Genomic DNA, 25,450 nt, shown 5'->3' with positions numbered 1-25,450 from the left:
AAAGGCGTTTATGCCACCCAACAGACTCATTTTAGATAAAAAAAATAAAGCTAAATGAATTGCAAGCATTTGCAATTAGGAGGCAACTCCCTGACTTTATCTGAAATTAACTAGTGTACACACTACAGTGGCTATGGCAATACAATATAAATCAATACAATATAACTTAGCAGTTCATATGACAGACAAAAGTTGCACTCTTTTCTAGAAGATGTAATTTTGTGTGCACGATGAGTAAATAACTGATTGACGTGCGTGAAACAGCTTATTAATAGAACTGAAAAAGGAAAATGCTGTCGCACATGTTCCAGGGTGATAGTCGTGACGCAGTGTGAACACACTTAACTAACAACTTCCTTCACATTGGGTGCACTTTGACAAACAGCCCTGCTCCCCGGCACTTACGCCATGTGCCTCAGCATTAACACTAACGCTCTGTGGTATGGTCTGCCGGACAGGCACTTGACTGATGGCTCTATTAGAGCCCCCCACCACGGTACCTAGTCCTGTCCCGGCCTTTTCTATGGGCTGGATGTGCTGTTGACAACGCACTGATGGCTTAAGGAGAAGAATAAATGGAGGATCCAAAGATGCCAGCAGCCACATTCAGAGACGTGCCAATAGGCCGGCGCACATAAAAACAGAGCCTGCACATGCGAGTTGAGGGAGATACACGGACGCGGCTGTGTGCACACACACACAAGAAGCACACAAGGAAGTAGAAAGGATTTAACCATGCTTCACCTTTTGTATTTGGTTGGAACAATGGCTTACACAAATACAACGCACAGCTGATCCGCACCCCTCCTATTCCGCCTCTTTGGTAGCTTGTTCCTGAGACCACCATGAAACGTGGAGGCCACTGAAAGGCTAGCTCCCGATAATCAGCTCCGAAGGGGGTGGAAAACACAATTCATATCTGCACTCTTTTTGGGAAAGCAACCACTGGAGCAGGAAATGACAGTGGATGTTTTAATCTTCAAACGGTGAGCACCACGCTCCCTCAGGCTAGATGGAAGAAGCTGCTCAAATGTGACAGAGCTGCCAACCCCTTCTGAACAGCCTGCTCAAAACAACAGCTCAGAGCTCTTTTTTTTTTTTGCCGGGTTGATAAAATTGTCCCAAAATAAATGTATATTTAACCACAAATGTATATAAATCCTTTATTGACATACTCCAACTTCAGAGCTGGGATTGGGGATTATGTTCTTCTGGATTTGGAGCCTGAGGAAAACAAGGGAAAAGACAGCGAACATGTGTGAGGGCAAAATTTGTGAGTCAGATTCCGACTGCAATAAACTCACTTTATCAATGTCTATACCCAGGACATGCATATTAATTGAAAATAATCAGATTAAGCCAACCGCTTCAATCTGACATTTTCAGATTGCCACTTTATCTTCAAGGCTGGAAGGAGTTTCCTACGTACAAATCGGAGAGCTTGGCTTAATTGCACGTTATCGCCTGATGATTGCCGTGGCACTATACAAAAACAGTGATGTAATTACTCCACAGATAGTGATGTAAATAGCCTGAGGCGGCTCCTCTCATAGGAGGAAGTGGAGAGCAGTCTCGAGGCTGAACATCTGGGTGAAGAGGTGGCACAATTAGAGGTGTACATTCAGGTGATTAGCGACATCCCACATGCACCAGAAGCATACATCCGACAGCGCCGTTCACACCTAAACGCAGTTGTCGAGAGCTTCTCGAACTCATCCGTAAACATTTCAGATTAGGGTTCATAGGAGGTGGTGGGAATGTGACGGAGAAGAAAACAAGTGGCCCTCATGGTGTCACTGCTGCCTAGCCCAGGGAACAGACGCACAGTGGGCCAGCTGAAGGTCCCCTCCTCTCGAAGAGGCCCTCCCAGCCCCGGAGGAAACACAGCTCTCAGGGCTGCCGTCATATGTTTTCGGCGTTTGTACAACGCCTGATAGATGTAATGTAAAAGCGGCTTTGTGTGTGGGGGGCAGTGGGGGTTGACTGTGATTGCTGGTAATAACTGACTAATAGAATAAAGCAATAATGCGCAGCCTTGGGGCGAGAGAGCTCCGCGCCGGCAATTTCATACTGGAGATTTATCGTGGCGGGGAAATTAGCGATGCAGTCTGCTCACTTTCCCCGGACTGAAGGAGCTCCGTCACGTCTCCTGAAAATGTGTCTGTGTCAGCCTCAGGACCCTTTTGCCATGACAGGCCATAATGCAGCGACAAAGAGGAGGAACACCGAATAAATGTGCAAGATTGTCTTTACAGGACTCACATAAAAAAAACCTGATCTTTCAAATGCAATTTTCAAATTGTTTAACATTGTTTGGTGGAGCTGGAAGATATTTGACCGAATGAGATAATTGGCAAAGTAATGCCTCCGTGTATTTATTGATCAGTAACTATTTACAGTTAAAAATACAGCACTGTATAAATAACTCATTTTACCCCCAGTCAGCTTGTTTCTCAGAGTCAGTGACGGACTGTGAAGGCAACTGATGCTCAGTGGATAATTCTGTTTATGCTCCGGAGGCCTATGATAAGAATATTAATTAGGCCCATCCATGATGGTCCAGATAATAACAATGTCAGGCCGCTGAATGGATTCTGTGACCTGTTAAAGGCCTATTCACCAACTCCAGTCTGCCACAGTTCATTCTTTTGGCCACGGGCAGCCGTCGTTTTCACACCCTTTTTTCCAACTGTTGGGATTGTTCTTAAACAAAATATGTCAAGCCACACAGATATATCACGGCGAAAGTTAGCTTCAGATTTCCTCGACTCGGCGGTTATTGAAAAGATGTCAAGAGTTGACCTAATCAATTTGAGCTTTTAATTACTTGCAATGGGTCACAAACAGTAAGTGGTCAAACTGAAATGGGGCTAAAAGTACAATAATAGACTATAACAAGGAAAACCATGGAAGAAACCTCCAGAAGAACCACATAAAAAAATTCACAAATATAATTTACAATGAATTTAAAGTTAAAGTTGATATTTAATACACACAGCTGACACATATCTAAAAATCTGCCTTCATAATGGCTTCATTAAAACATAGTCACCTGATATCCATCATAATCTTATGTCAGACCACTGTAGAACCCTGTATTAATTGTCTCAGTGTAAAGAATATTCCCACTTAGTCTGGTTAATGTGAGAACATAACTCATGCTGCATCTCCTGGGATGTCAGGGGGACGTGGCTGTTCAAATGAAGGGATGCCTCGGTCTGGCCAAAGACGTTTGCTGTACCGGCAGATCTTAACACTTCAGTAGCGCAGCCAATAAAAACACCGCGGCTAAAAAGACGGCTCTTGAGGGTCACTAAGTTCATTGTGTGTGTTATTGTTAAGTCCCCCGAGGAAAAGCAGGATAGGCTTTTTGTTTTTCTTTATTTTTCTGTGAGCCCAATGACAACATCCCGTGAAACGAGATGGATAATCCAGTTGCAATTAAGATGGGGTTTTTTCAACAGAATAAAAGTCCTATGTCTTCAAGGAAACCACATTTTACAATTATTTAATCTGCTTTTCTGCTCTTTTTGAAACGGTCCGTATTTCTTCATTAATTCCATATAATATGACTGTGAATGTGGATAAATTAGTTATTTTCAGCAATACTCTCCTACATTGTAATGCCTCTACTGGCCTGTGGAGGCGCTAGTTTCCTAGAACTGTAGCAAAAGCCCAGTCAGTCACAACTCTGCATTTAGTTTACACAGAATAAATCCTCCTTTGCTGATTTTGTAAAAGTCATTATTTGACAGCATCTCACTAAGTTCCTTTTTTTTCTCTATCCTGCTGTGTTGCGATGTTAGTCTTCCACAGACCAGCGGTAAATCACCTTTTCTGCTGGGCCCCCAGTCACCTCACTGGCCTCCACCCAAGGCTCAAAATGCATGTTCCTTCCATTGACTGGATATAGAGATGGATGGACATGACAGCTCTCTAAAACTTAGTCAAATCATAAATCACTCCCCTTGTGGCAGACTGCAGCGTGGGTCACAACACATTCTTCTTCCTTTTTTTTTTCTCTCCATTTTCCACAATACATTTTGCATCTGTTTAAATTGATGTTGGGAATACTGGAACTCCACCACTCAGTCCCAACAGTGTAGATTCAATCACGATGTCAAGATGGCAGCCTTCTTATCTTGGCTATTTTGGCCCTAGCGCCTGTACAATAATAGGAAGTGAAGATCTGTCATCCGTCTTTATTTATGTCAACTGTCCATTCTGAGTTTGATTTCAAGCTGTGCTTAGGATGCGAACCCCAGTTGAGCTGAACCCCGCTGCCTGTGGTGACTCCCCCTGTGAATCAGAGGTAATGTAAGCAGACCCTCTAAGCAGTGGGGCCACTAGCTTTCCTTGCTAAATAAGCTAAAGTGGCCAAACCTACACCTGGGATTCCAGCACTGATGGTGCTTATGTTTTGTTTTAGATTTTAGATACTGCTGAGGTACCGTGCATGCTGAATATTGTGAACATTCTAAATATTAGATATATTTAGATTTAGGATTAATACCACAGTGGGTGTCTTTGTGAACCAAGTAAAAGAGACGTTCTGTCTCCTCATTTCAGGAGCACTTAGCGTTGGGCTGGGATCACTGGTCTGGCAGGCATGTGGCTAGTGGCAGTGGACTGCGGTGAATGAGTTAAATCAGCCCCTTGTGAACTCGACCCTGTGTCGTCACAAGAGGAAAGAGGCCAAAGACTCACGCGATGAGGGTAATCCAACAGCGAGCTTGTGTGGCAGCGCTGCTTCCCGCTGCTCTCAGAAAGACTCAAATAACTCCCATGTGCACCCAAGGAGAGCAGAGGACAGACATACATCAGAGCCGGAGCTGGAGGTTGAAGAAGTGTGGATTTATCCTGGATGTTCCAGTTGCAGGCTGCACCTAGTCCCTTTAACGCCATCAATTCTGCCAATAGTGGAGTAACTGACTGTTGTGATGGGTCTTTCCACCGGCTGCTGTCACAAAGATTAGTTATCTTGTGATTTAATGACTGTCCTGCACCATGTCCTCACAAAGGTCCTTCTGTACATCAGAATACTGGAAGGGGTTTAATTTAGCTAAATACAGAAATGCTTATTTTAGCATTGAGCTAATCTGCCAGTCCTACAAACTATTATTTACAGCTGTCACTTTTTGGTAACAATATATAGAACCTATTCAAACGTTACATAAGATACAGAAACAAGCAGATTAGTGTATCTCTCTGATATTCTCCATCAATAATATCTTTTTTTTAAGGCTAAAACATTGTTGTAAAAAACCTTTTTGAATGAAAGTTTTGCCATTTTCATTAACATTTTCTAATGGATTAAGTAAAAAAAAAATGCAGCGATGAAAGTGACTTGTGAAGATTAGAACCTTTTTAATATTTATAGCATTAGTATAATGACGCAAATCACCTTGTCTGAAGTATCAGTGTCTGCTAATTGCACCAAATGTTATGTTCTAATCATTTTTCCTTTGCAGCCAAGTGTCTACAGTGTGTTGGCTTAGACTAATTAATTTGAACTGAAGATTTCCCCAAGCTGCTTTTTCTTCCTCTAATGGGAGACAAGTGCCAGTCAAAGCGGGAGCCACACGGTCGTCCGACATTAAAATAGAAGCCTTCAGCAGTCCGTCTGCTTGTGGCGGGGGTTGGAGGGGTGACTGCTCCAACCAGCATCCACCACCTGCTTTGCTTGTTCACGCTGTCACTGGTGCCCTTTTTTGGAGCGTGCAGAGTCTTTAAGAGTTTAGCTATGCCTTTGATGCCTTCTTTGATTTTTAGAATATGCGTGGGATCAATAAGGAGCGTGGACTTCAAACGCTCAGGCACCCCCTTCACCTGCTGCTGGTCACCATCTGAAGTGTTTCCAATCAGATACAGAGACTAAACAAACAGCAAGGAGGGGCCAGCTGGAAGCTGACTTTGTGATCAATAAAATCTAAAACCATGTGTGGAGAAATTTGGCACCGACAGAACAGACGAACCATTGTAGCCACTGCACGTCTATGTAAGAATCAGTAAAATGAGCATTAAAAAAGTAGTGAGATATGTGAGAATGCAAATTTAAAGGAACACACACAGGCCAGCACTTCAAAGTGCTTAGATTAATGCGTAATAATCTCCAAGAGCCATAACGCTATAATAACTCAGATGTCTCTAATATGTCACTAAACATTTGATAATCATGTTCCCCCCCTCCTTTCCCCTTGGACAAATCTAGTAACCTAAGTGGCAGCAAAGTTCAAAGAAGCAAATTGTAATGCATGTTATGGAAATAAACCCCAGTCTGATTATCCTTTAAATCTAGGGCTACCCCAACCCCCTCTAAAAATGGCTGTCATGATGAAATGACTATCCTTTATTACATTCTTCTCCCTTAATCCTCCTCAATTTATTAGAGGGGGAGTGCCTCGGCACAACAATGCCAAAACTCATTTCCATGGGAGCCCACACTGCAGGATGTCCATGAAGGGAGAGACAACTGATTTCCTATGCAAAAGGACCTTTTGAAAGGGGAAGGAAAGGAGACAACTGATTCTTTTATTGCAAATGACTTCAGTGTTTTGTTTAGGGGGGCTGAGGGGAGTGGAGCCAGCATGACTTCTGCTCACACACTTTAATTCAGCTGATGCAGGTGCGTGTTTAATTGCAGGTGTGGCGGTGGCTTGCCTCGACCTCTGTATGTCCTCACCCGTGCACACAAACACACACACACACACACAGACAGACACAGACATTTGGCTTTTCCCATGTAGACATTAGCCAGGTACCGAGAGAATAGATCAGCAAGCGCCCTCATTTGCATTTGCACTATTCAAACTCTGCTGTAAGTCTGCGAGAAACTGAAGGGGTCCTATTCAGAAATCGTAATAGTCTAGAGAGTATCACAGTGTGGGAAAGCTAAGCACAAACTTTGTATGGGAGCAAACAAAAAAGACAAAAGACTTTCTGTGAACTGTTAGCTCATTGTCTCCCAGATAAACAAGAGAAAACATGTCTTTTTCGAACAAATTTCAATTCCATAATGACACCCTCGGGAGTAGATTATTTTAACCAACATCATGCATTCAGACTTTAAAAAAAATCATTTATCTCTTGTCTTTTCCCCACTTTTGCAGCCTCAAACCCTTCCTGTTGCAAATTTGCTGCATGGAAAGGTGAAAATGGGAGTGGGTGGGGAGCAGAAAGGAACATCTTAATGAAACCTCACTCTTCAAATCCCAAATGAGAGGAAATTACTCATCAAGTGATTATCAAACTGTTAGCATTATAGAAATCAGAGTGAAAGAATAGTCAGGAGGAAAGGGTGGTGGGGGGCTGGCAATTTGTTCTCAATGGACAGCGGGTGAAAAGGTGGCAAGTTAAAGTCTCCATTCTGAAGGGTCTCCTTGAGGAGCTAATTCCGATTAATGGCCAGGAAACAGGGCTCGGTGAAGCCGTATCTGACATCCTGACTCCAGGTAATCAGACTGACATTAATGCAGGCTCCAAAAGAGACAACTCGTCATCAGGAATTTTCCTCATTGGCACCGAAAATGCCAGGCTGCACACCTCTGACTGCGTGGCCCCCACATCTATTAACCTTATTGATTTGGAGCCCTGCTGAGCCCCTCCAGAGCTCCTGCCCCCTGCTGCTGGACTGAAGTGGATCAATCCTACGCCGGGGGCCACAACTCGATAACAACCTGGACTTCTGTTTCCAACCTGAAATTAATACACATAGATACTCCACAGTATATTAACATTATATAAAGATATACATACGTGGCATATATTTGTGTTTGAAAGTGGTTAAAAGGTTCTTAGCTGAGCTAAAGATGAACAATATGACATTTTCCTGGAAGCTGATTCCTAACTAATGCATCCTCAGTTTAATAACCAATTAAACTTTCTTACAATTACTTCTGCTACAGCTGGGATGGTCACAGCTACTCTTTTCATTGATTTCTTTCCCCCCGTGCAGTTAATTTACACTAACAAAGTGCCCTTCAGAGTAAATATGCACCCTCGCACACTTCAGGCAATCAGCATATCATGCCCGGCGATTGCAAAAGTAAAGTTTAATCAATGCAAATTACACATGACAAACTACTTAATATTTTTGCATCAAACCTTTGGGACAATGGCTGTGGAAGGTCACATGACCGCAGTTTGTGAAAGGATATAACGCGGCTTTAATTCACGTTGCTGTCAGCCTGACTCTTCCGGCTGATTTTCCACATAATCCTAGTTGAACAGAGCACTTTTAAACATGCGTGAACCCACACCTTGCATCCAAGGGCTATTTGAAGTGGAGACTCAAAGAAAAAAAAAGGGGCCAACTGTGAAAACAAGCCACAGTGTCTTTAAACTTTGAGCACATTCTTGCTGACCAGCTGTAACAACTCCAGCAATACAACAAGTGCTATAAAGCCATTGAAATCTATTATAACACAACAAAAACTGCGCAATCAAATTGTCAACATCTTGATGTTTAATTTCCTTGCCTTGTAACACCGAGCAGCGCGTATCAAAGTGATGGAAGTGGAATGCAAATGTAAATATCTGGTAATGCCATTTTACTCCGCCAAGAAAGTATCGGATGTTTGGTAAGCCACAATGTGATAGAAGCGTAAGCATCAGTGTCGGGAACCGTTGGTCTCATCTGCGACTCATCATCAGCTAGTGGAGCCCAGCAGGGGGAAAAATGTACACCCAGAGCAAATCTGTAAACACCAATTTAATCTGCATGGAGAAAGTCACTGTCATCAGCAGTGACAGCAAAAGCCTCTGGGCCACGCCAGTGTGCAAAGAGCCGCTCTTTTCCCCCGATATCTCCGTCAAACGCAGACATTAAGCCATTATGGAATGTCAAAAATCCGCCATTGAGAAGTTCTTTTCTTTCTGCCAGTCATAGCTGCAGAATGGATTGTGCAGGGCCACAATTTAAATGATGTCTATAGCCTGCAGTGTCTCCTTAACGTTAATTGCTGACAAATTGCTTTTGACCTTTGGAGTTAAAGTAAGGAAATATTGCATTTATGAGCATATAATTATTCATGTTTCATAAGGGCTGATATAGAATTTTTGACAGTTAAAATGAAAGCAGTGGTGAGGAAAATGTGTAACCTTCAGTGGTCAGATGTTGTAATTAATTTGGGTTCAGTTCCAGATTTAAGAGGATTTTTCCCCAATATCTGTAGTATTAGGAACTGGCTGTGGGGGTGGTAGTCGTGTTGATTCTTGGCAGCACAGCTAGACCAAGGGAAAGTCAACACCAGGCACGATGAGCATTTAACAATAATGAGAATTACTAGCGGTCCCTCCCCCGTTTTTCATACCCTAACATCCTGATTTCATGGGTGACACTTAGGGACCCCCCGGGCTCTCTAATGTGCACTTGGGGACCCATGTGGTAGACACAGCCAAGCCTTTTTTATACAGACAGACGGTTAAGTGCAGCAGTACAGAAGAAAAAGCAGGATGTTCTTTGAAATCGACATAAATCACATGCAAACTGAATTCAATTTTGGGGTAAATAATTAAGGATCCTGTAAAAACCTATTAATGCTAGTCTAAAAAATGTTTTTTTTTGCCACTTCAGGTTCTTAACATCGGTAATGAGTGATATCGCAGGACTGGTGGCCTAGCATCCACGGTCTGCGTCCTGTCAATCCCATTTGGGGTCACCGTGTCTGCAGTTGCAGGGACTTGGACACGGTTAAGCTGCCTCAGGCCAGAGAAGGGACAGGACCAGGCTGAGCGGTGTAACATACCGCCCCCCCAGGGCTGCTTCTGACAGTTTACTTGCATCAGGACAGATTTGGGATGGCAATGTCAACGGGGGAGCTTGGAAGGAGAACGAGATCGCGGGAACCACCCCGCAGATGGGCAGGGAGTAGTCACAAATAGTCTCAAAACAAGGGTAAAATCCAGCCACATAACAGGCCTCAGTTTGTGGTTTGTTGCTTTTGCTGTGCTAGCTATTTGTAATTAAGAGGCCAGTTTGGAGAAAAACATGGCCAACAGTTGTGACAGGAGCTCCATGTTTGAACCCTTTACTGCATCTGACTTCACAAGTCTACTCATAAACCTGCAAATAAAGTAGGTGATTAGATTTGCCCTTGTGCTGTGCATGTTTTCTATCTAATCTTGTGGCAGGCCTGCAAGCCGTTGATTCATTTTAAAAATGTGAGAGGTTTGGGAACATCTCCAGGAGAGCCACATATTGCATCACCCCTGCTGCTTTAACCCATTTACTTCATATCACCAAGCCAAGCCCAGGGATTCCTGCGCGGGAGTGGTTTAGCCTAGCGCTGGGCTAAAATAATTAGACGACACCTTCAATTGTCTCGTCACCCCTTTAAGCAACACATTCACAGCCACTAATTGAATGAGCTGAAAGGAAGGAAAGCCCAGAAAATTCCAGCATCTCGTAAATCTTCCATAAACATTATTTGTTGATGGGGAAAATGGTGAATCCCATGCTGTTAAATTCCTCAGGCCTGCTGTTGTCGATTAAAAGGACAATCAGCTGGACACTCCTGTCCTACTGTGTAATGGTCAGCGGTCATGCCAGTGACCCCTGCTGCTTTAGGTAAATTAACACTGGGCAGGACATTCTCTGTTGTTTAAATCACTATCCAAATACATAGGATACAACCTCAGGAGGCCAGAAATCAACAAAGACAGAGACATTTGCAAACATATTTATGACAGCTATGAACTATGCATAGTTTTTTTTTTGTTTTGAAATTGGAGAAGCTGTATTTTAATTTGTTATTTAAGAGACTTAAAATGATCTCTAATTGAATATGTGTGTTCAATTCAATGCTTAAACCCCTAAAAGATGACCTTTCACAGTGTAAATATGGCTCTGCTACCCACACCGTAACCTACAAATAAATTGAATTACGCAGGGATAAAGCATAATTAGATAGCATTTTAAAGGGGAGATAGTCTAATTATTGGCGAAGCAGCTTAAGTTGCTTTGCTTGCTAATTGAAGCACATCATGAATGCAGCGTGAATCTGTCGTGGCATGTTCGAGCCAAATCTAAATCTTAATTAAATTTTGTGCAAAAAGAAAGTGTTAGAGAGGAACCTTAATCCATTTAAGGGAGGATGGTGAAGGGCTATTAGAGGGTGTTAATTCGTTAATCAGAACTTTGTGGGGCTATCCTTTACTATATTGAAGTCTGTACTATATCTGAACAGCGGGAGGGGTACAAAATGGCCTGAGGCCATTGTGGATGTCGGTGGTGGGCTAGGAAATTAGAAGGCGCATTGAGAGAAATCAGAAAAAAAGAAGCTCTTATGCTGGTGTAATATTCTCTTTTTCACACATTTCGCCCCATTTTCCATCATGTTGTCCTATTATGCCACTCTGTTGATATTTCCTGTTGAAATGGGATCATCCTCAAACAAGTGTATAAGACAGGTAAGCTGTGAGTGGCCATGGCAACAAAAGCTCCACGGGGGTCAAGTTCCTGTGTAAAGCCTGTGTTAATGACATCATAATGGACAGGGGGCTATGGCCTAACTACGGCTTCAAAGTAGGTGAAAGATGCCGAGAGAAAAGAAGCTTAGGAGATGAGGAGACCTTTCGGTGACCACCTCCTCGAAAAAGAAACACCGTCCATCCTTGTGACGCAGCATGGCCCCCTGGTCTCAAAGCCCTTAAATGTAACACAAATATATGCACAGAAATGCACAACAAAGCCAATTGCTTTGAAGCCTGCAATTGAGTTTTGTAGTCCTAATACAGCTGATGAAGAAGCCTTGTGCCATTCAAAGTGCTTTACCACCAAAAAAGAAAAGTTGAGGACACATCCTTGACAAAATCCTCTTTTCAGGCATAATCCACCCAGCACTATTTTACTTGAGGACTGGAGTGTGTTACATCTGATCTTATCCCAAAAGCTATTCAACGACATGTAGTGCCACGTTGATTATGTTCCTGGTACACACAGGACCCTTTCACTCCTTAGTGGCTTCCCATCACACCTGGGATAATAAAGAGGATTTAAACAGGTCTGAATGGGTTAACCAGGTGTTGAAACAAATAATGGTTTAAAATTGTAATTAACATGGCTTGAATAGAGCATTGCTCTTGCTAAAGGTCTCCTCCGTTGAATGACTTTGGTATGCAAGGGAACACAAGACTGAAAGGGCCCCAGCTTTGTCACTGGATAGAATAAGGAACTAATGGGGAATTAAGATCTTTAGAGCCTGGGTGATTCTGTTATATGGCTTTTCCCCTTTTCTTCAAGGATGTAATGCCACAGTTCACAGTCCTGCCTGGCGAATTAGTTGCACTTCCCCTAAATGTTTAACTGCTGCCAGCGTGCTCGAATGAAATGTAACATCATTAAAGGAGCCTGTGAGCTCTTCAAGACCACAGTTATTTCACAAATCCACAAAAGGAAAAAAGAAACCAAAAAAGAGCTTACACAGTCTGTGCAACACAGTCAACGTAATGTTTTTTTTTCTTTTTATTTAGAGCACCTTCTAACCTTTTAAGTCCACCTAATAGTTTGAGTTAAAAATTGGGCCATTATCTTTAAATACTGGCACACTGTACTGTACAGAAAGACATTTTCAACCCTTCCCTAACAGTTACACATACAAAGCATTAGCATTTAAATGGCCTTTTCCTCTTAATGGGGGCATTTCATTATAGGCCTCTGTGGTCAGCAACATATGCTGTCTCTGGAGCTGACATAGATGAAAAGCCCTGACGCTGTCGAGGGTTCAGCCGGTTGAGATATTAGCGGGTGTGCATTCGGATTCATTTTATTTCAGCCTTCTCCTGTCTTTTTCAGTGCAAGGAACACACCCACGTGAAAGCCAAACCATCAGATTCTGCAAAGTTTCCAAACATCAGCGGCAGAACTTCCACGTGGTTCTTCATTTCCTCCGAGTGTTTTGAAGCCCCCCGTCGAGAAGGTCCTAATCTCGACGCATCAACGAATGAACAGAGAAAAAGACTGATTGCAAGTGATTGACAGGCCATGCGGTTACCACAGTGGCTCCTTTTTGGCTTTCTATGGAAGTCCAATTCATCATCAGAATTAAATGACTCTAAAAGGGCCTATTATCATAAGGGTGTGCATGTGAGTGGCGCAATCGACTACCTGTGAATTGATCGAACTGTCTGAGTCAAGCACTCAACGTCCGTGTTAAAAATAAAATATAGAGCGTCTGTTTTTCACATATTTTACTAATTTACTTTGTGCTCTGTTTTTCTCTACACCTAGTGCAAGTTGTATTTCACTCTGTCAATAATACGATTATGGAATTTTATTTATTTTTTTGCTTCCTTTTTCCCATGAGTATTCTCTGGAACTGCAGTCTTGAATGGTGTGTTAAGGCTTGCGAAATGAGCAAATGTAGATAAATACACTATGCCCATTCATGGATCTGTTTTTTTCTTGCCCTTTGGAATGTGCAGTGCCCTTCCAACAAAATCCACTTTAATTCCAAGTGGAAGTTTTCGTGGTAACAGGAAAAAAACAGCCTTTCCACCCCTGCAGAGGAATGAGTAATGAGCAAACATACCTCAGCTGTATCTCTTCACTCCCTGGTGTGGATCTTCTCTGTAAAAAGGTCACATATGAACATATGGAATTTTGAATATAAAAAAAACCCTATATGGTTGACCAATATAAAGAAGTTTGTAGACCAAAACATTTCTGACATGAGGTAGGCGACCGTGCTGACGTCGAATGTACATCAGCAATGTCCAAACTACCATCACGGAACATTGGGACCTCGTTAGGTCCCAAATTGGGAAACACAACTGATCGCAAAAACCTTGAGACTTACTAACATAATCAACAACAAGGTGTTTACAATGGATGCAAGTTGGATCTTATAATGTAAGATTATTTTTTGTATCATTTTAATATTTGGATACAACATATTTCGGCCTTGGAGTTCTATTGCACTAACAAGATGAAACAAATAATAATGAATGGGTATTAATTGGAAATAATCAAACTCAAACACAGTTGCCCCGTGATTAATCTCATTAAAAGCTGTAATCATTTGGCAGCCCCAATTTATATCTTATATCAAACATGCATATGTAGCATACGTCATATTTTCTGTCCACAAATTGTCCAAAGTAAATTTGAAATCAACCCATAAGGACAGTGTGAATGTGTGTTTGTGTAAGTGTGGATAGACTTACTGTACGGCTATATGGTTGAGAAAGTCAGAGCCAGCGTCAGCATCGGCGTCAGTGCTGTGTAGCATCAGTGTGTCAGGGGCAGCGGGGGCCGTGGCACCCATGCAGGTTTCCCATCAGCTCAGGGATGCAGCTGAGTTAGCCAGACAGCACCGCAGCACACTCCGAACTTACTTAGTGTAATTAAAGTTGAGAAAGGTTAAACTTTGATGCTGAGATGAGGCGAAGGGTTCTTTCTCTGAGGCAAGAGACAACACTGTGTACCTCGTCAAAGCGGCTAACTGGTGAAGCCTCTGAATCTCCTGGAAAGCAAGGGAGACACGGTGAAAATGCAGACGCACAGTGCGTACTATGATTAGGGTGCGAGGCGCTGAAAGGAGGGGACAATAGGGTGTCCATGTAATTAAACTGACCAACCTTTTGTGGCACTCGTCCTGTTCCGAAAGATGCATGAACATCCATCCGGAAGAAGGAGCGTGTAATAGTCTGTGATCCACGTCTGGAAGCAGCGTGCGGATACAGCGAGGGTGTAATCCTCAGAACAAACGCAACAAGATGGAACGTCAACTCGGGAGATACTGGGAATTTAACGATTTGAGAACACTGTAGATTAGCCTGTCAGCAATTTTCAAGAGTGTATATTTGAATCTGGAGAGGAGGTTGCGTAAGCTTGCCCTTTATTTTAGGTTATAGTCATTTGAGGTGGCCTTTATTTGATGAACAACCTGCTCAAGGGAAATAATTTGCCTTAATGTGGAAGTCAGCTTCATCAGGCATTCACATCAAACCTTAGACGGCTCTCTCTGTAGATGGTTCACCAACTATGACAAAGAGACAAGGAAATCAACCATAAAATATAAATTCTTACAAATTGAATGTATTCCTTTGCTCCATGTTCCATACGTGCACACTGGGATGAGATACCTATCTCAGTCTTACAATATAATACAATATACCGTCTGCACATACAGCACCTCCCCTCATGCAGACGTGGCAGGAAACAATGTCCACTCTCCAGCTTGAAGAGATGGCACACATGTCACAGGCGTTGTGGATGTCAGGGTCCTCCGCAGAAAGCCCACCACGTTTTGTTGACATGTCACTTGCACCCTCTCCTCTCTTGGTGTGGCGATACCCTCTTTCTGGAAATGATGGAGCCTTTTGTCTGCCATCAAAGGGACTCCTTTACTTTTTGTTACTCCTGAATGGGTCTCAGCAGCTGTCATGCAAAACCAGTGAATGCCATTAGGAAATTAATTCACCCCATCTATAAGTAATTGTATTTTTTTTCTTAAATTCCCTCTCTGCTGACCTCTTCTGCCCCCCTCCCCCATCATAATTATCGCTCCTAGCAACAATCTGCACCCCCCTGAAATACAAATAAACAGCCAACATGTCAAATCATTTGTAAAGTGAGCCGGATGCTTAATAGAAACTTCATTAAAATCATACATTTATTATGCAGATGCTGATGGAGTTACGTCTGTCCAAATGTCTGCATAACAAATGCCGCACTTGATTACCTGTCAAATTTGATTACAGATGGATTATATATTTAAAAGCTGTAGGTAGACCACGTCTCAGTACTTTTCTTTGATTCTTCCCACCAGTGGCAAATATACAATTTCCACATGCATGGATAGTGCGTAGAAAAATGTTCTTAAAATGTTTCAAACTCACACAATATGCAAAAATAAAAAGATAATTTTCTGGTTGCAGTATTGAAGTTGAAGCCCAGTCTTGCTATTAGGCGATATTAACATGTGAGGTGGTAACTAAAATGAAGAGGTAATGGGCATTTCTTTTTGATGTTTTGTCCTTTAAGGTTTGAGCCTGGCATTTTTAATCCAGTGCAGATTAAAACACTCCCCTGTTCCGATGCTCCATCTCTTGCAATATAAAGCCCCTAATCTCTGGTTCCCAACCTCAGAAAATCCTATTAAGATCACCTTCAGTTTAACATGCACATTGTTACGAAATGCAAAATATGCAGCTTCACCGGTGCACTTTTAATTGAGGGTAAGGTGCCCCCAGTAGTAGGATACTGCACTGTTGGCATAAAACATTTGAGTAATTTTAAGAATATCTGTCAAGGACAACCTCCAAACCACAGATTCCCTCTTGGGGGCTCCCTCAGGGCTGAGCCGCGGGTGGGGGGCACAAGGGTTCCAGGGGGGTTTCATGGAACGTCTCGCAAGAAGTGTCAGCTTGGGAGGATTTGACTGATTAGGTAATATTCACCCGTGTTCTCGTGTAAGCAACATTATGAGAACTCATTTCCAGGCGCCGATCCTCCTGTAATTCTCGTCCTCGCCGTCACTCTTTCAGGGCAACATTCATCCCTTAACATGGCGACTCCACTTAATGAGCTGCCTGCGACAACAACCTTGATGGCAGCGGCAGGCGTCAGCTTTCTGTTGCAAAGCCACTTACCCGAGAGGGCAGCCCCCCTGGTAGATACGGTGATGCCTAAATTGCAACTTCCCCCCACGTCTGCCACAGCTACGGCACATTGACATGGGAAAGAGCATCTCTTTCGAGGTCTGCCACCATTCATCATCCTGACCTCCTGTCCCACGGACATGACCTCATAAATGCAACCAATTCATTGACCACTGGGGGCTTTGTTATCTGTCAATTGCTGGTTACTAAAACTGGCACAAGTAACCAAAATAGTACAAATCCTCCCAAAATGCACTGAAACTCTTATCAGGAAGAGATCCCAGCTGCAAAGAATTATTGATAGCTTGGAAAGATTATAGCTGGCCAACTTTTTAAAGTTTTTCCTTTGAATTTTGCTTTGCTGTGTTATTAAAACCTCGATGATATCTCATATTTCCACTGAAACGTTGCCTTACTTCTGCCCTAGTGGTAATACCACGGGTAGCCTCTGCTAATTCGCCCTTTACACAACAGCAATTGATCTCCAAGTGTATATTATCTTTTTATGAGAATGAAAATTGTCTTTCATTTTCTGAGTAAAGCACTTGACAGTAGACATGGATATCATGGGGGATGGAAGGCAGTTAAGCTTTCTTTTAAAGTGCTGGAAAGAATAGGAGAGCTCTTTTTTCAAGATTTGTGATTCAAGATACGCTAAACCCAATCTCCGGACCCCTTTTTACCAGAAAATAAGCATGCATTGATATAGACAGGACAGTGGACAGCCATCTGTTTTATAGATAAACGTGTGATCAAAGGGCATAACAAAATGTGTAAGGGCCCTGTTTCCCCTTCTCCTCCTCCTCCTTACCTTTTTTCCCCTTGAAGGGGAGTTTAAAGAATGTGGAGCGGTTTCCAGGGGATACAAATGGAAAGCCTTTGGAAATGTGGGGAGGAATTGAGTTGAAGGGGCAGCTTCTAAGAGAAATTCCCCAGTAGCTTTTGGAGCCATGTGAGGGATCCCCAGGGTTCTTCTTATCACACAAAGGAAGAGAGAGGTGTGGTAATATTCAGTTATGGTACCCCCAGTCTGCTTTTTAATGAATGTTGTTTATTAATAAAGAAGTCAGCTACACAAAGGCTCCATGATACAACCTTTAACCTTTAACATGTCTTCTAAAATAGCTCTTACTTCTGTAGCTTTCAATTTAACTCTCTTTGGGCTTTGAACAGGCCACATACAGGGGGCGCAGCTCATTTATTCATCTGAAGTACTTAAAATCCATTTATTTTATACTTAATGTTTATTTAATACACTTTTAAAAAAAAAAAATCATACCTCTGTTTGTTACTCACAAATGTCTAGTGTCAAGACATTCAGAAAATCCCCAGAATGTTGGCAGCATTAAAGAGCTATGCGGAGCGCTGCCGTGTCAACTTTCCTGTCACGTACACGTGCACAGGTACTCCAACATCAGTGTGTCAGTCAGTGATCACTGGGAAGTGAACTGTAATGACCCTGCGCAGGTCTGTGGTCTGAGCCACACAGCTTACATTTCTCCTGTACATTGCTGCGCAAATTGCATGTTTGTTTCATGTCTTTCCTCACGTAGTTCATTTTTTTTAATGTTCGTCTTTAGAGTGGTTTTCACTTTATGGACTTTGAGTTATTTCACCTGAAGGTTTGAAAATGACAGAGTTTTGATCCTCTTTTTGTCCTCTCGGTGCTGCAGATTTGAAAATTTAAATTAGGTTTAAATTCAAACTTTTGTTGCTATGCATGATTTAATAGTTGACTAAAATATATATCAAACTCAACCTGGTATTTCTTTCAAAAGTACCAAATGCTTAAAATATTTCACAGGTATCCATATCACTCGGTCATTAAATTCTGTGTTTGTTTTGATTTGCACATGTGAAATTCACAAGAACCTCCCTTTATGCAACAACTCCTCCCTAAAAACACTCCTAAATTTAGTCCCCATTTAGCATGAAGCATTTGTTGCCTTTGAATTATCGTGACCTGCGCGACCGATAAGTAGCACAGACTTTCTTTCAGAAACCTGGAACTTCCTGGAACTTCACTGGAAATCCAGTGAGAGGCTCTTCAAGAGAGGCACGCGACTAAAAGTGGAGAGCCTTCTGTCATCGATGTTTCAGTCAGCCACTACAGTAAGACTCTTCCTCTTGACCCTTGTGCGTACAAAGGATTAAAGAGTAGGGGGGGGGGGTGAGGGGGCACCTGACAAACCGCACGCCAGTTGTGCTTATCCTTGGCTTAAACGTCTTTTCCGATACCCATCCTGTGTACACACAGGGATGCAGTGAATTATTTTTGAGTTGGAAAAAAAACCCCAGACTAAGTCAAACATGCATTCATTAACTCACTTGACAAATCAGTGCTAGTGATTTAGCATTTTTCTTGCTTTTTATACCACATCTGGGTGATTTAGAAAAGGTGAGCACAGGTCTGAGCAGTTGACGTTATGAGCTGTGATTACATAAGATGGTCAGAGTACAGGTCACCTTAGCAACCAATCAGTCTAAAGGAAGTGTGTGGCACAGGGCTCTGAAGCAGAAAAATGCTTCCTGCATGTATTAGGGCATATAAAAAAAACATTTAAAACAGGATGCCATCCTCAGAATATGATGTTCTCTTTTTTGGTAGGTTGATCATTCTTACACGACTGCCCTCATTAGGTCTGACAGGTCACGCAGTGATTAAAAATTGGAATGCTGAAACAACAGTGTAAGCATTAGGATCATTGACTGCCTTAAGTCCCAGTGACAAGGAAAGCCTGGCCAATGACTCCTCTCCAGTCAGTGGGAAATCTTCAGCTTGGCTGCCTTCTGCCGATTCAAAGCGACAGCTCCTGAAAGTGTAAGCGAGACTGTAGGTCTAGCTAGTGTTCCTGAAGGGGGTGGGGTCCTTCCTCTTCATGCCTGTGTTATCATCCGGGCTTAATCAGCTGCAATACACTACCAAAAAAGAAACTTATGTTGCCACAAAGCGAACAGGCCGTGGATGGAAATACAGTATGTTTTCCTCCACCATATGTTGTTTTTTCTTTTGGTGCCACAACAAATATTCCGATCGACAGTTGCAAAGACACCGAGCCAGCTTTGGTGTATCGTTACTTCCTCGCTGCGAGGGCGAGTGAGAAAACATGCCACCGAGAGGCTGAAAACGTCTGTTTGCCCGATTACCCGTCCAAGTTCGAGGACTCTAATTAATCATGTTTTCAAACAGAGTTCACAAGTCAGACAATACGAGAAATTCTAGGACTTCAACAGAAGTCAGAAAAGTCAATAAATCAGACAGAAGTACTCTATAAAACCAGTCAGCGCATATCCCTGCATCAGTATGTCGCTCGAATTAAACACTATCCTATTAGCTTCCGCTCGGTTTGTGGGCAAAGGTGATAGGACGCTGGTGAGACGCCAGCATCTCCGCCCATATGCTCACTGTGGCAGGACTGGGCGAAGGCACAACACGTACCAGCCAAGCGTTGGCCTGACATCCGACCCTGTCACCGCCCTCGCCCGCTGGGAGAAGGAGGCTGTGCAATATGCAGGAGCTAACGACACAATTGCTCCCATTTTGTCCGATATAGGAAAAATAAGAAACGAGGAAAACAAACTGTAACAGTGTGACCCATGTGAGGAAACACAGGTGCATTAAAAAAAAACAACACTCTGATTATGGGTTCATGATTATTCTCAAGGCAGCAGTGAATCATCAGTAGCCTCGCATTGCTCTTTAAAGCATAGTACGCTCAGGATGGATGGAATTTCGCTGCGAAGGCCTCGCAGACATTTTTGCATTCTTATTTCTCTGTGTCAACGTTTTTAATTATATGTTGGCAGGGCTTAAGATCTCATTAAATTTGAGGGTATCATTTGGACGCTTGAAAGACAGCTTAGTGTCAGTCAGTGCCGTGGTGATGGATATAATAAATCCTACGCCTTCTAATCCAGTGATGTTAAATTCATTTTCCAAAACCTGCAAATAAATCGGCGACGACAACCCTCTGAAATGTGTAATAGCGGATGTCACGGCGTTCACAGACAAGTCGGAATACCCTTATTTCACACATGTCAGATAAAGATGGAGAGAAGTCAAGAATGAATGTTAGCAGCACTCCGATGTAAGACGACGCTCCCACTTGCATGTCAGTGCCATTGGAATGTCATGTCTTGAACATTCCACCAGTTTTTTTCCCCTTCTTCCTTTCTTTTGTACCACTTCTGTGCATTTATGTAGCTACTCTTCATGTGATCGGCTTATTGTTCCACCCAAATACTACCACTGGCTCAACTCCATGCCTGTCCAAGAAAAATCAGCCTGTTGGGATGATCATTCTTTTAGCTGGGTTCAGGTGAGGTTTTTGTTGGGCAAAGTAAGTTGGGAAATGTGGTAGCTGGGGGTGAAGTAGGTCTGATTAGATCTCACTTGCATTAGACTTCATGGTAATAGCGAAGTTGAGCTGCAGGTCATCAGTTGTTTGGGGCTAAAGACTGCGTGTTTGAAAATGAAGAGAAGGTCTGGGTGTGTGAAGTCAGGACCTTTCCAGTCTGCTTCCCATCCCCGCTGCTGCTACATTAACCACCAGTTGTCTCTTCTCCAAGATATTTAAAGTAACTGTCGGTTACTAATTGTAGCTGGCAACTTTGGAGTGGTTTGGGGATTTAAAAAACAACGACTCTGGATAAATCTAAATGTTTCATTCTATTTCATTGTTTGAAAATGTCCACATACATTTTCATAACACCCCCAAAAATAAAGTATTGAGGCTTTGTTTGGGTTTTTAGCAAAAAAAACTTCTTTGTTGTAAAAGGCAAAAATACTTCAAGCAAATAAATGTTGTTTCTCTTTCTTTCCAAACTGGGATCACATAATGGAGAGAAAAGCGTGTCTGAAGTGCACCGAGCAATTAAAAAAATCAACCCTGATTTCCAACATCTGTCCAGTCGCATTTGACCATTTCCGGGTTTCCTAATCAGTGAACAGAATAAGATTAAGGGATTGTACTCACTGAGCCAAGCTCAGCATTCACTTTGAAATGAATGAAGACTCAACAGGTAATTACTCCATCCAGAATTGACACCGGACATTAATTTTCGTCTGCTCTTTCTCTCTGAAAAAGACATGTTTCTATAATTCATAGGAGCTTTTATGTTTAACAAGTCATCTAGAGTTTATAACCTGGTCTTCAAAACCTTTTTTTGTTAGTATAATCTATTGCACACTTTGAAAACAGTGTCAATTGGACAGCAATTTTCTATAAATAAGAGGGAAATTCTTGCAAAAAATTACATTTATTAAAACTAGAAAAAGGAACTCAAATAAAAATGTTGCACCAACCACGTTTCCTCACATATTGTGACTTACACTCATAATTTTGTATCAAGGGTTTAAGGTCCTTCAGGAACCCACAATATCACCAATCATATGTTTTGTGGCCCGTGATCAATATCGCCTGAAAATTTCACAGGAATGTGTTCACAACTGAGTTTTTGTACTCAGAGACACAGCAACTACCACATCACCTCCTCGGTGGAGCAAATGACCTCACTGAATCATCTGAAGACTCGTTGCTTTGATGTTTTTGGTTTTTCTGTCATCTAACGCAGCCAGAGTAGCATTTTCTAAATATCCAATTTAGGCCACGTGACACTATAATACTCGAATTATAATATATAATAATGAAGTACAGCAGCAATCATAAACAACATTATTCCTCTTCTCATAGAGACTTTCTGTGGCATCTATTTCAAAACCTATAATGACCCCCTGCTGGTTGTTTGTGTTTTCCAGCAGTCCCCATATACCTAAGAGTGTTTTCTTCCAGACCCCAAAATTAGATCACAACAGAATAAAACACACAATCCCAGAACCAACAGACCAAAAAACACAATAACATGGTTATTTTTTCTCTCCTTCTTTTCATTCCGGCATTAATGAAGTTCATTCGTAACAGTTAAGTCTAATTCTCACAAAATTGAAAGATGGGCTCTGCATTAGCAGCAGTGAACAACTGCGATGACAACTTCATTAGCATAAGTAGAACTGTGCATCATAAAAGCCATATTAAAAATTGCTCCCCAAATTGCCATATTAGTTTCTTTATGGGGTAATTTCTACACTACACGCAGTAATAGAATATTTTCTTTACCCTCCAGTGCATATTAAACTCACTTATCTTCTCCCTTTAAACTCGTTAGAAATTAATGGTGAAATAGGGAAAGTTGCCTCTGTTGTTCCTAAGCATATTTATTTACAAGATGAAACAGGAGAGGAATTTGTTAAACTGATTGAGTTTTATTTCCCCCTAAAATCAGTAAGTTTTAACAGGGGATTGACTTATTATGGGCAAAAGGTGACGTGGGGTAAGGAGGGGTCACTTAAAAGGCGGCTAAGGTTTGAATGAATGAGGCAGGGAGTCAAAGGATGCCAATACTTGAGTGATAAATGATTCAACACTGTTTAGAAATATTGCTACTTTTCAGGCTTGTCAGTGAAATTAAGGCGTCAGCACAATGGACTAGTTACTGCCTTTTTCATAATTGAGACGAGACCTTCTAGCTGTGCCCCACAGCTTATCATTAATCAAGCTGAATGAAGCGGAGGCATGCGTGACAGCTCTTGGATGGGGAAGGGGCTTTTTCAGGTACAGCAAGGCCAACCTGAGAGTCATTTATCCACCGCTGAAGCGCGCAGCCGTTTCCTGCCAGCATTTTAACTTTGCTCCCTTTAGAACGTTAATTGATTGGTTAGTTCAGTCGAAATTGCATCTAATTTGGAACAAATGTATTGACTCCTTTATGTAATTTGTTGCCAGATATTGTGAACTCGCTGTTTGATCTTGGCTGTGTAATAATAGAGGCTCGTAAATATAAATGCTTGGCATGACAAGCAGGCGTCCCTAACTAATCAATAGGAGTTGAGACTATTACTGGTGAGGATAATATTCATTAATTATGCCACTGAAATGGATTGAAGCAGGTGTGGGATGAGGATCTCAGCCAGGGTGGTCAATGGTGTGAAAGACCTGAGCGTCAGCGTTCTCTTGTTCTATTAGGGACCAGCGTGTCTTCGGTCCGCTGGCATCGTCGTGCTCTTTATTGATTAATGACTCCAATTCATTACAGGGAAGAAGGCTACAAGTTGTGCTAAATGTGCTATTAATCAACGTTCAGCGTCAGGTTATGAGGATCTGCGTCGCAAATGCCACCAGGAAGGCGGGAGACCAAGTGGCTTTTCCCTCGGCTCCACCAGCAGGAAGGTGGCGATTTTAACGGGAGTTAAGAGTCTTTCATTGCTTTAATACCTCACGTCACCCCAATGATGAATGTCTTTGTGAGAAACTGAACATAATTCCTTTTGATGGAGTGGCCGCCATGTTCTTGCCACAATTTCGAGTCGAGCCAATGAGAATAATGAAACACCCGTCTGTTCCCTTAAAGACGCACTATTCATTCCTGAATAAGAGCGGAGAAACTCCCGCGGCTCCAAATGCATCACAGATAAATCAACAATATTATATTAAGCTCAAAACATGTGAGAGGTTAAAAGACTGGAGGCAAGGCTACAATGAATTTCAACCCTCACCGGCCTGTAAAAGGCTATCATTTCCCATTGAATGGAGACATTTATGACACTTTAAATCCAGCTTTGCAAAAACTACAATTAATCATATTTTCTGAAGCATTGCTAGAACACATACAGTCAGTAGTTAGTTCAAATGCTTTTTAGAAGTGTGGGGCCGTTATTTCGGGTGACATATTGAAATTCTATGAGAGATACTTCACAATAAACCCCTTAAGCAGGCCGAGACCGTCAGGCGGTACTTAAACTAGCAGTTTTAAGCGTGGAGATTAGAAAATTGCCACGGTCCTCCGGGGTCATTTGGGTTTCGCGCTGTATTACCAGCACGTTAGGTTAAAAGTTGTAATATAAGCTGTCAAAGTATGAAAGAACAAGTGCGGGACTTCTGACTATTCAGCGGTGCCCCCCATCCCCGAAAAAAATCCATTTTGACAACAGCAAAGGCGCGGAGCGTGAAATCTGGCGTCTGTTACAGATTTTTACATCTGCAGAGGCTTTCTGAGAATCGCTGATTTGTGTAAATATTCATTGGATGGTTGCCGCTGAAGAATGACTCGGCAGATTTAGTTTGAAGTGATCATACTTTACGTAGGGGATTATATTGTGGTTTCTGTGCTGTGTAGGTATTTTGATCTGTGAAACACCATTTGTATGGATTCAAAAGTGACACGAGGAATGGACAGTTGCCAATACAGGACATGGTAGGTTACACTGCAGGTTATTGATCACAGACAGTTAGTTGATTATAAATTTATAGATCTTTAAGCTGTCAATTTTGTTTGTGAATTGATCAGATGTCAGTATTTGGTTATGCTGGCAGTGATTTAATTACATGAATTAATTGATTTATGGATTAAATGAGTCACTTAATTGAGTCTTTGTTGCAGCTCCTTTGGAAAATCTTACCATTCAAATGCTGCTCTGCTGTCAATTAGGCCTCCAGAGGCAAAAGCTAGAGGTTAAAGGTATCTGTAAACATGGTTCTATCTAGCGAGGGTCGGGACGTAAATTCCCCAAGGGTGAGCCCCCGTGTCAAAGACGGAATCAAGGTCGGGGAGGCCTGGTAGTGGCTGGAAATCACATGGGAAATGTAAAATGAGTCCCCCCAAAATGGCTCTATGGCAGGACATGACAGGAAACAAGCTGACCTCTGGTGATGTAACCATCCATTGATGTGGAATTATTAGATTTATTTAAGAGACAGTAACCTTCAAGCCCCCCCTTCTCCTCATTTCCAGAATCTGAGGCAGCCAAGCATGGCTGAGTCGTGAAAAAGAAATGTCCTATAATAGGGGATGG

The 25,450-nt window shown here is 42.2% G+C and overlaps 1 protein-coding gene across 1 annotated transcript in view; it reads right to left on the bottom strand.

The window, feature by feature from the left end:
* LOC130514085 (type-1 angiotensin II receptor-like) overlaps window positions 1-24,299 on the bottom strand; it is a 61,618-nt gene extending 37,319 nt beyond the window's left edge. The window contains 3 exon segments of the mRNA XM_057013447.1: window positions 14,164-14,329; window positions 14,425-14,462; window positions 14,578-24,299. The gene's annotated coding sequence lies outside the window, so the exon portion shown is untranslated.
* Window positions 24,300-25,450: the final 1,151 nt, after the last annotated feature.

Source organism: Takifugu flavidus, chromosome 17 (assembly GCF_003711565.1).
Source record: "Takifugu flavidus isolate HTHZ2018 chromosome 17, ASM371156v2, whole genome shotgun sequence".
Taxonomy (NCBI): domain Eukaryota; kingdom Metazoa; phylum Chordata; class Actinopteri; order Tetraodontiformes; family Tetraodontidae; genus Takifugu; species Takifugu flavidus.
The sequence above is the reverse complement of the archived record's forward strand: the minus strand, read 5'-3'. Positions and strand labels throughout refer to the sequence as shown.